This window comes from Mauremys mutica, chromosome 13 (genome assembly GCF_020497125.1).
Source record: "Mauremys mutica isolate MM-2020 ecotype Southern chromosome 13, ASM2049712v1, whole genome shotgun sequence".
NCBI classification, from domain to species: Eukaryota; Metazoa; Chordata; order Testudines; family Geoemydidae; genus Mauremys; species Mauremys mutica.
This window is the reverse complement of record NC_059084.1, coordinates 32,000,347-32,012,508: the sequence shown is the minus strand read 5'-3', so window position 1 is coordinate 32,012,508 and position 12,162 is coordinate 32,000,347. Positions and strand designations below refer to the sequence as shown.

The following is a 12,162-nucleotide window of genomic DNA, read 5'->3' as shown; positions in this document are numbered from 1 at the left end:
CTCAGGAAATCATGTTCATCAAAAGGCAATGTCTTGGCAGACTTCTTGAGCAGAGTTTACAATCAACAGAATGAGTGGCCACTCAAAGATTCAACTTTGAGGGGCCCAGTATCAGCAGTCACTTTTTCTTCTGGACTGGGGTCAGGAGTCCTATGTACATTTACAGAGTTAGGCAGGATGGGATGGGTCCAGGATGCTGCTGGTAGCCTGGGTAGTTTTCGTTTTCTGACCCTCCTGGGACTGCGGTCAGAATCACAAGTCCTGGACCCCAATCAATCAGGTCTCTTCTTTCAGGATTGGTGATATTCTCCACCCAAATCTAAATGTTCTCTGGCTAACAGCTTGGCTTCTGGACTTCTGGGATCACTATAACAATCTGCTAATGTTTAAAAGATGCTACTGGAAAGCAGGAAGCCTTTAGATCAGACAGACCTACTCACTAATAAAAAGGAAGACATTCTCTACGTGGGCAACTCATGAGGGAGTAGATCTGATATGGTCCTCCATCGCTTTTGTTTTGGAGCGTACCTGAAGAAAATTCAGACTATTTGAAGTGTATGTGGCTACATCTCATCTCTCTTCCCACCCCTACATGCACAAATTGACACAGTCTTCATTCCCCTTACAATACCCAAATTTCTGAAAGACTTCCCCCATATATTTCCTCCAGCACACACACAACCTCTGCTATGGGATCAGCATCTTGTTCTCATAAAGTTTGTGGGACCATTGTACAAATATTTTCAAAACTGTTGTCTGTACTATCTCTCTGAAGACAGCATTCCTCATAACACCAGCCAGAGCTAGCAAGATACAGATTTGATAGCAGATCCTCCCTACACCACGTTCCATAAGGATAAAATAGTCCTGCACTCTAACCCCAAATTCCCATCTAAAATGGTCTCTGGTTTCTGTTCAAACAGGCTATTAGCCCATCTGAATTTTTCCTCAAGCTTTTCATTCATACCCAGGGAGGTCAGGCTCCACCCTGTAGCCATCCAGAGGCTCAAATTATACATTAGAAGCAAGAGGAAGACTAAGGACAAGGTAGGTCCATTGCTCAATGAGGGGTGAAAATGGCAGATGTGCTAAATGCCTTTTTGGTTTCAGTTTTCCCTAAAAAGGTTAGTAGCAATTGGACATCTAACCTAGTGAATGCCTGTGAAAGAGAGGCAGGATCAGAGGCTAAATAGGGAAAGGACAAGTTAAAAATTATTGACAAGTTAGATGTCTTCAAGTCACTAGGACCAGATGAAATCCATCCTAGAATACTCAAGGAGCTGACTGAGGAGATACCGGAGCCATTGGACATTCTATTAAAAAAGTCACGAGAGATGGAAGAGATTTCAGAGGACTAGAAAAGGCCAAATAAAGTGCCCATCTCTAAAAAGGAGAACAAGGACAACCCAGGGAACTACAGACCAGTCAGCTTAACTTCTGTATCTGGCAAGATTATGGAGCAAATAATTAAGCAATCAATTTGCAAACACCTAGAAGATAATAAGGTGATAAGTAACAGTGAGCATGGATTTGTCAAGAACAAACTGTGTTAAAGCAACCTAACAGCTTTCTTTGATGTGTTAACAAGCTTTGTGGATGGGGGACGGGGAGGGTGGAGCAGTAGATGTGGTATATTTTGACTTTAAGGCTTTTGATACAGTCTCACATGACCTTCTCATAAACAAACTAGGGAAATACAACATAGATGGAGCTACTCTAAGGTGGGTGCATAACTGGTTGAAAAACTGTTCACAGTCTAGCTGGAAGGGCATATCAAATGGGGTCCTGCAGGGCTCAGTTCTGGGTCTGATTCTGTTCAATATCTCAATCAATGATTTAGATAATGGCATAGAGAGTATACCTATAAAGTTGGTGGATACCACCAAGCTGGGAAGGGTTGCAAGTGCTTTGGAGGATACGATTAATATTCAAAATGATCTGGAGAAATGGTCTGAAGTAAATAGGATCAAGTTCAATAAGGACAAATGCAAAATACTCCATGTAGGAAGGAACAGTCAGTTGCATACTGTCGCAATGCACCTTCCCAGTCTCCCCAGCCTCTGCTGCTTTTAGCCCTGGTGAGACTGGCTTGGGTAATGCGGTCCCCCCCTTGGGACACAGGGGAAGTCTGCTCCCCGTATCTCCACCAGTCCTGTTTAGAGTATTTTTACTCCCTTGTGGGAGAGAGTACTGCCTCTCCTCCCGGTGAGGCTCGCTGTCTTGCTGCTCCAACACTCCTGGCAGCAGGGCTCCTTCTCTCTCTGTTCTCCCCCCGTCCTTCCTCCCAGGGAAGGGTTTAAAAAGGTCTCAGTCAGCCCTAAGTTGGAATCAGCTGATTCTAATTAACCTCAGCTGATTCTAACTGCTACCTTGGTAACCCTTTCTCAGCTGAACCTGATTGACCTGTAGTTGCCTCCCAGTTGATAAGGAGGAGGACCTTTTAACCCTCTGGGACTGATTCCTACCCCTCCCTTGCAGCTGTCTGTCCTGAGTTTATCACATATCCCACCCACCCCCGCTCAACACTACAGAGTTGGGCTACTTGGGTCGGCAAAAGGCCATCCGCGTTGCCATGCTTGATTCCGGACCTATGTTGTACTCTGAAGTGGAAGGGTTGTAGTGACAGGAACCACCTTGTCACTCTCGCATTTCTCTCTTTGTTTTGGTGCATCCACTTCAGAGGGGCATGGTCCGTGACAAGGGTAAACCTCCGTCCGAGTAGGTAGTAGCGAAGGCTTTCTACGGCCCACTTTACGGCCAGGCATTCCTTCTCTATTACGGCATATTTACGTTCCCTGGGCAGGAGTTTCCTACTGAGGAACAGGACTGGGTGTTCTTCCGCTCCAACCATTTGTGAAAGAACCGCTCCCAACCCAACCTCAGAGGCATCCGTTTGCAAGATAAACTCTTCCTCCCAGTCTGGAGCTACCAGCACTGGGTCGGTGCAGAGGGCGGTCTGCAGATCTGCAAAAGCCTCCTCAGCCATGCTAGACCATCTTACTATGGTCTTTCACATCTTACACGGGCTTTCGTTAGGTCTGTTAGCGGGCATGCCCTGGTGGCGAAGTGGGGGATGAATCGCCTGTAGTACCCCACCATGCCCAGGAATGCTCTGACCTGTTTCTTCCAGACTGGTCGGGGCCAATTCTGTATTGACTCTAACTTGTTGAGTTGGGGCTTCACCACGCCTCTCCCCACTATATACCCAAGATATTTGGCTTCTGCTAGCCCAATTGCGCATTTGGAGGGATTTGCAGTCAGCCCCGCCTTCCTCAAGGTGTCCAGGACTGCTTCCACCTTCCCCAAGTGCGTCTCCCAATCTGGACTACGTATAATGACGTCATCAAGATAGGTGGCTGCATACTTGCCATGTGGACGCAACAGTTTGTCCATGAGCCGTTGGAAAGTTGCAGGAGCCCCATGTAAACCAAAAGGGAGGACAGTGTATTGATACAGTCCCTCTGGTGTTGAAAAGGCCATCTTCTCTTTGTCGGCCTTGGCCAAGGGAATTTGCCAATAACCCTTAGTCAGGTCAAGGGTGGACAAAAATCGTGCTTTCCCCAGTCGGTCAATTAACTCATCTATCCGGGGTATAGGGTACGCATCAAATTGGGACACCTCGTTCAGTTTCCGGAAGTCATTGCAAAACCTCATACTGCCATCCGGTTTAGGTACTAGGACCACGGGGCTTGACCATTGGCTATGAGACTCTTCAATGACCCCTGACTTCAACATTTTCCTGACTTCTGTCTTGATCTCTTCTTTTTTCGCCTCCGGGATCCAGTATGGCTTGACATTCACCTTCACTCCAGGCTCTGTGAGGATGTGATGGTGAACCTCAGTAGTCCTGCCTGGCTTTTCTGAGAACACGTCCTGGTTGCGTTTGATCATGTTGATCACCTCAGTTCGTTGGTCAGGGGTCAATTCTGGGGATATTCCCACTTGGCCAGGCGGGTTGCTCTCGGGAGGAGGTGACCCTAGAGTGACCACATGAGCTTCTCTGTCTTGCCAAGGTTACAACAGGTTTATATGATAGATTTGTTCCAGCTTCCGGCATCCAGGCTGTCGGACCTTGTAATCGACCTCTCCAATGGCTTCTATTATCTCGTATGGCCCCTGCCATCTGGCCAGGAGCTTGCTCTCTGCTGTGGGCACCAGCACCATTACCCGATCTCCCACCTGGAATTTTCGGATCGTCGCTTGGCGATTGTAGTATGTTGTTTGGGCCCCTTGTGCCCTCTCCATGTGTTCCCGCACTATGGGGGTGACTTGGGCTATCCTGTCTTTCATCTGCTACACATGCTCAATGAGGTTTCTCCCTGGGTTCAGCTGTTCTTCCCAACTTTCTTTGGCAATGTCCAGTATGCCGCGGGGGTGGCGACCATATAACAGTTCGAATGAGGAAAACCCAGTTGAAGTCTGAGGCACCTCCCTTATCGCAAACTTTAGGTACGGTAGCAGGGTGTCCCAGTTCTTCCCATCCCGGCTCACCACCTTTCGTATCATGTTCTATTAAAACACTCGACGAGGCCATCGGTCTGCGGATGATAGACTGATGTCCTTAGGGTCCGTATGTGGAGCATGGCACATAGATCCTTCATTAATTTAGGCACAAAAGGGGTTCCTTGATCTGTCAGGATCTCTTTGGGTATTCCCACTCTAGCAAAAATTTGGATTAATTCTTTAGCTATGGTCTTGGACGTAGGGGAATGGCCTCAGGGTATCGGGTGGCATAATCTAGCACCACCAGTATGTGCTGATGGCCTCGGGCTGATTTTTCTAGCGACCCTACTAGGTCCATAGCTATTCGCTCAAAAGGGACTTCAATAATCGGCAGAGGTACCAAAGGTGCCCTTAAGCGTGGTCGGGGCCCATGTAATTGGCATTCCGGACAGGAGGCACAATATCGTCAGACCGCCGCATATATATATAAATGGAAGGATAAACACAATTGCATCTGAGACTAAGGTTTACGATTTCAAAAGGGCTAACTTTACTAAATTAAGGCGACTAGTTAGGGAAGTGGATTGGACTAACATATTTAGGGATCTAAAGGCGGAAGACGCCTGGGATTATTTCAGGTTGAAGTTGCAGGAGCTGTCAGAGGCCTGTATCCCGAGAAAGGGAAAACGGTCCTTAGGTAGTAGTTTTAGACCGAGCTGGATGAGCAAGCGTCTCAGAGGGGTGATTAAGAAAAAACAGAAAGCGTACAAGGAGTGGAAGATGGGAAACCTACCTTATTGAGGTCAGAGGGTGTAGGGATGCAGTGAGAAAGGCCAAAAGCCGGGTAGAGATGGACCTTGCGAAGGGAATTAAAATTAATAGTAAAAGGTTTTTTAGCCATATAAACAGGAAGAAAACCAAGAAAGAAGAAGTGGGACCGCTTAAAACTGTAAATGGAGTGGAGATCAAGGATAAGCTAGGCATGGCACAATATCTAAACGAATATTTTGCCTCGGTCTTTAATGAGGCTAATGAAGGGCTTAGGAATAGTGGCAGAGTGACTGATGGGAATGAAGGTGCGGGGTTGGAAATTACAGTATCCGAGGTAGAAGCCAAACTTGAACAGCTTAACGGTAGTAAATCAGGCGGCCCGGATAATCTTCATCCTAGAATATTAAAGGAATTGGCGAGTGAAATTGCAAGCCCGTCAGCGATAATTTTTAACGAATCTCTAAACTCGGGGGTTGTACCGTTTGACTGGAGATTAGCTAATATAGTTCCTATTTTCAAGAAGGGGAAAAAAAGTGACCCGGGTAACTACAGGCCTGTTAGTTTAACATCTGTAGTATGTAAAGTCATGGAAAAAATATTAAAGGAGAGAGTAGTTACGGACCTTGAGGTCAATGGCAATTGGGACAAATTACAACATGGTTTTACGAAAGGTAGATCGTGCCAAACCAACCTGATCTCCTTCTTTGAGAAAGTAACAGATTTTTTAGACAAGGGAAATGCGGTGGATCTAATATATCTTGATTTCAGTAAGGCGTTTGATACGGTACCACATGAAGAATTACTGGTTAAATTGGAAAAGATGGGGATCGAAATGAAAATCCAGAGGTGGATAAGGAACTGGTTAAAGGGGAGACTGCAGCGGGTCGTATTGAAAGGTGATCTGTCGGGTTGGAGGGAGGTTACCAGTGGAGTTCCTCAAGGTTCGGTTTTGGGTCCAATCTTATTCAATCTATTTATCACTGATCTTGGAACCAAAAGTAGGAGTGGGCTGATAAAGTTTGCGGATGACACGAAGTTGGGAGGTATTGCCAATTCGGAGAAGGATCGGGATATCCTCCAGGGAGATTTGGATGACCTTGTAAACTGGAGTATTAGTAATAGGATGAAATTCAATAGTGAGAAGTGTAAGGTTATGCATTTAGGGATGACTAACAGGAATTTTAGTTATAAGCTGGGGACGCACCAGTTGGAAGTAACGGAAGAGGAGAAGGACCTCGGAGTCCTGGTTGATCGCAGGATGACTATGAATCGGCAATGTGATGTGGCCGTTAAAAAAGCTAATGCGGTTTTGGGATGCATTAGGCGAGGTATTTCTAGTAGAGATAAGGAGGTGCTAGTCCCGTTATACAAGGCGTTGGTGAGACCTCATTTGGAGTACTGTGTGCAGTTTTGGTCTCCCATGTTTAAGAAGGATGAATTCAAACTGGAATGGGTACAAAGAAGGGCCACTAGAATGATCCGAGGAATCATTCTATGCCTGTCGTATGAAAGGAGACTTGAGGAGCTCGGTTTGTTTTCCTTAACCAAAAGAAGGTTGAGAGGAGATATGATCGCTCTCTTTAAATATATCAGAGGGATAAATACCAGGGAGGGAGAGGAATTATTTCAGCTCAGTACTAATGTGGACACGAGAACAAATGGATATAAATTGGCAGTCAGGAAGTTTAGGCTTGAAATTAGACGTAGGTTTCTAACCATCAGGGGAGTGAAATTCTGGAACAGCCTACCGAGGGAAACAGTGGGGGCGAAGGACCTCTCTGGCTTTAAGATTAAGCTTGATAAGTTTATGGAGGGAATGGTTTGACAGGAGAACGTGATTTAGTCAATAGGTCAATAATGTGCGACCACTGGTAATTAGTACTGAGGGTCAATGTTGGGATATTGAAAGTCTTTTTCCTGAGTGTCTGGCTGGAGAGTCTTGCCCGCATGCTCGGGGTTCAGCTGATCGCCATATTTGGGGTCGGGAAGGAATTTTCCTCCAGGGTAGATTGGCGGTGGCCCTGGAGGTTTTTCGCCTTCCTCCGCAGCATGGGGCAGGGGTCGCTTGCTGGAGGATTATCTGCTACTTGAAGTCTTTAAATCAGGATTTGGGGACTTCAACAGCTGAGTCAAGGGAGAGAATTATTTCAGGAGTGGGTGGGTCAGCTTTTGTGGCCTGCATCTTGCGGGAGGTCAGACTAGATGATCATAATGGTCCCTTCTGATCTGAAGTTCTATGATTCTATGATATTCCAGGCCAAAAAAACCTCTGCAGAATTCGATCCAGAGTTTTATCTACCCCTAGATGTCCCCCGAACAGATGGCTGTGGGCTAGCTCCATCACACCCCTCTGATGTTTCTGTGGTACTAGGAGCTGTTCCACGACTTGCTCTTGAATACGGACTACTCTGTATAGATCCTTCTTGATCATATAATATGGCCCTGGGCCCTTGGCTCTTCCTTCCACAGGGACCCCATTCACCTCAAGTACTACTTTGCGAATATTATTATACACTGGATCATTGGCCTGATCCTGTCCAAAATTCTCTAGTGAAGGTCCAATTTGCCCAAACTCAGGGGGTTCTATTTCCCCCTCCCCCTCAAGGGAGGTCCCTGGGGAACTGGGCCCGGCTGCTGGCTCACCGACCTCCTGCCTAGTCCCCTTGTCAGTCGGGCCAACTCTTTCCCCTACGAGTATAGGCTTCTGGTTCTGGGTCAAGATTCTCATTCCCCTCCTCTTATCTGCCCTCCTTTCTCGATGAGTCTTCCTGGTCTTCCCAGGGGCAAGAATAAATCCTGGGCAAATTCATGGAAGGTCGGGAGGTTGCTAACTATCGAGGCCATCCCATTGCTCTCTGGGTTGTTATCTTCTTCTGACTCCCCTCCAGGAAGTAGACTGCCAAAACCCTGGGAAGTCTCGTCCTATGAGGACTGGGTAGGGGAGTTTCGGGACCACCCCCATGGTCACCTTAGTGGGGTTTCCCAGGACCTCTATTTTTACTGGGATGGTTGGGTAGTAATTGACATCCCCATGGACATAGGATATTCCTGTGCGCTTGGCCCAGGATAGTTGATCATACTTTCCCGAGACCAACGTGACTGCACTTCCTGAGTCTACTAACACGGTGGTCTTTATACCATTCATTTTAACTGGCCTAGTATATCTATGAGGGACCATCGCTACCCCTACTAGATTTATCAGGTCACTTGGCTCTTCTAGATTTCCCAGGTCGCATTGCATGGGCTCCTCTAGGTTTTGGCATTGGGCAGCTATATGCCCTATCTCTCCACAGGAATAACATCAGTACCCTGCTCAGGGCTGCCTCCTATTTTTCGGGCTGTGAGGCCTTACCCCCCCGAGTCTTTCTCTCCCAGTCCCCAAGTCCCTCCGAGTACTCTGGCCGCTCTTCGGCCTCCTTCCTCCCCTCCATAGTCGGCCCGGAGCTACGGCAACTCGGACCCTTGGTACATAGACTTGCCTCCTAATCTGGCACCTCCCTTCCCCGGTGGTATGAGAAAGTTCCTGCACTGCTAGATGTCTCCCTATGAGGGAAACTAGCTCATCATAGGAGGAGGGATCATTTTGACTGACCCATCCTCGTATGTCCGGCGGTAGCCCTCTCATGTACCTGTCCACAACTATGGTTTCCACGACTTCCTCCGGCCGGTGGGTCTCGGGGCGCAGCCACTTCCTGGCTAGATGGATCAGGTCAAACAGCTGGGACCTCGGGGCTTTGTTGACTCGGTATTTCCACTCATGGAACCGCTGTGCCCTTATAGCTGTTGTCACGCCAGACCTCGCCAGGATCTCCGCCTTTAGCTGGGAGTAATCGGAAGCTGCTTCTGTTGTCATATCAAAATATCCTTTCTGTGTCTCCCCACATAGAAAAGGAGCCAGGATACTGGCCCACTGGTCTTGGGGCCAGGCCTCCCGCCGGGCCGTTCTCTCAAACGCAAGGAGATATGCCTCCACGTCATCATCCATCGTCATCTTCTGTAAGTAGTGGCTTGCCCGCAGGGGCCGAGTCCCATGGGGGACGTGCGTTAGGGTGGTCAGGGCCTTTAGCTGGTTCACCACCTCATGCAGGGTGGCTTGATCCTGAGCAGCCTGGCTCATCAGTAGTTGATTTGTTGGCTGCTGTATTCGCACTGCCTCCTGCTGGGTAGCTATCTGCACCCTGGTAGCTTCTTGTTGGGCTGCAGTGGCCTGCACCAATGCCTTCACTACATCCTCCATTAAGTCTCATTCAGCATCCCACTCCTAACACCATGTGTGGCAAGGCACCTTCCCAGTCTCCCCAGCCTCTGCTGCTTTTAGCCCTGGTGAGACTGGCTTGGGTAATGCGGTCCCCCCCTTGGGACACAGGGGAAGTCTGCTCCCCGTATCTCCACCAGTCCTGTTTAGAGTATTTTTACTCCCTTGTGGGAGAGAGTACTGCCTCTCCTCCCGGTGAGGCTTGCTGTCTTGCTGCTCCAACACTCCTGGCAGCAGGGCTCCTTCTCTCTCTGTTCTCCCCCCGTCCTTCCTCCCAGGGAAGGGTTTAAAAAGGTCTCAGTCAGCCCTAAGTTGGAATCAGCTGATTCTAATTAACCTCAGGTAGCTCCCCCTCAGCTGATTCTAACTGCTACCTTGGTAACCCTTTCTCAGCTGAACCTGATTGACCTGTAGTTGCCTCCCAGTTGATAAGGAGGAGGGCCTTTTAACCCTCTGGGACTGATTCCTACCCCTCCCTTGCAGCTGTCTGTCCTGAGTTTATCACAATACATACAAAATGGGAAATGACTGCCTAGAAAGGAGTACTGCAGGAAGAGATTGGGGGTCATAGTGGACCACAAACTAAATATGAGGCAACAGTGTAGCAAAAAAAGCAAACATTCTGGAATGTATTAGCAGGAGTCTTGTAAGCAAGACACAAGAAGGAATTCTGCACTACTCTGAGTTAATTAGGTCTCAATGGGAGTATTGTGTCAGTTCTGGGTGCCACATTTCAGGAAAGATGTGGACAAATTGGAGAAAGTCCAGAGAAGAGCAACGAAAATGATTAAAGGTCTAGAAAACATGATCTATGGGGGAAGATTGAAAAAAATTGGGTTTGTTTAATCTGGAGAAGAGAAGACTGGGGGGAACACGATAATAGTCTTCAAGTACATAAAAGATTGTTACAAGGAGGAGTGAGAAAAATTGTTCTTCTTAACCTCTGCTTCTTTCCTATCCTCCATAGGCTTAAATTGCAGCAAGAGCAGCTTAGATGGGACATTAAGAAAAACTTCCTGTCAGGGTGGTTAAGCACTGGAATAAACTGCCTAGGGAAGTTGTGGAATTTCCATCATTGGGGATTTTGAAGAGCAAGTTAGACGAACACCTGTCCAGGATGGTCTAGATAATACTTAGTCCTGCCATGATTGCAGGGGACTGGACTAGGTAACCTCTTGAGGTCCCTTCCCATCCTACAATTGCATGGTCTCTATTCCTGGACTATGCAAGGCCAGTATTTTAGAGTTCTACATGCACTTACACACAGCTTTACTCCTTTAAATTTGCCTTCTAGATTGCTCTCCTGAATTGGGTGTTCCATCCTGTAATCACTTTTCACCAATGCTCCTCAGCTTCACCTTTTGGAGGGTCAATACAGCTTGTTCCACTCCAAAGAGTGGCGATCCATATGGACAATTGCCAAAGGAGAAAAATTAAGACACGGTTCTCAGAGATGATCACCTTCTACAGTCCCTCCCTATCTCAGGGATTTGAGTTAAGGATTTCTAAATCAGTGGAAGGAATGACATACTTGTGTTCTCTTGGATTGCTGACACTGGCCCTATCACACTGTGACTTTACAGCAACACTGTCAACATCAGAGCTACTTCATACCTATCTGAAGTCTCCTTCTAAGCCACTCAAGTGGGGCCACTGGCTGCAAACCTAAATTTGTGTGTCTGACCTTCTCCCGCAAATCCATTCACCCCCTAAAATCCTTCTTCCCCAAATCCATTCACCCCCTGGGGGAGAAGTAGTAAGGTGTTCAGAAATAGAGCATGTATTAGTGGAGGAAGCTGTGGAATAGCAACAAAATATGTCCTGTGAAACAAGTGGAGGGGTAGAACCTGAACTAGACCCCTCCCAGGGCAACAGTGATGAAGCAAAGCATTTTGAGTCTCCAGGGGGCTCCAGTTACCCTAGAGTTCTCAGTCAACACAACACAGCCCTGTCTGGACTTTCACCCCATGTGGAACGTGAGCAGCTAACACTACAGGAGCCTTGCAGCCTGCCCACATGCTTGATGGTGGGCAGGCACGAACCAAATGCTCACTGCAGATTTGGCAGCAAAGCCTGAATGGGCCCTTCATGACATGTCTGTCTGTCAGAGGAATTCACTTTCTACAGCCCAAGTAATGCTAAGATCACTAGAACAGTAGGGTTGGAGAAAACTGTTTCTGCTTTGTTTTTACTTTGGGCACTTTGTGTTTAGTTAGTTCCACTGTTTACCCTGTATACTCAGACAGCCTCCCATTTCCTCGCATTTGTGTGAGGGAAGAGAACCATTTTAATAAATAGGAAAATATGATTGTCAGAGCACAAGAACTGACAATGTGATTATGGGAAAGGTGTAGCACCAGACTTTTAATTCTGCCTAGCTGTTGAGTGAGTCACTACTATCAGTTAAGAGAGCACTCTGAAGCGATGCTGTGCACTGATGGAACCTGTTTGCTTCCCAACAGCAGAAAGAGAGTATGGATTAAGGCTGTGGCAGAAAGGAGACACACAGGCCTTAGCACTCATGTGATCTGTCAGAGACTTCATGCTAGTCACAGGGCCCTTTGGAAAATTTTGCCTCTTTTGCATTAAAAAAAGAGAAAGAGAAAAAAAATACTAGACTATATAATCCAAGTATGCTATGACTGGTTAAATGATTACTGAAAAACTCTATTCATTCAAGAAGAGTATGACGG

At 47.2% G+C, this 12,162-nt stretch overlaps 1 protein-coding gene across 1 annotated transcript in view; it reads right to left on the bottom strand.

The window, feature by feature from the left end:
* NFS1 (NFS1 cysteine desulfurase) overlaps nucleotides 1–12,162 on the bottom strand; it is a 40,077-nt gene that overhangs the window by 14,945 nt on the left and 12,970 nt on the right. The window lies entirely within an intron of this gene.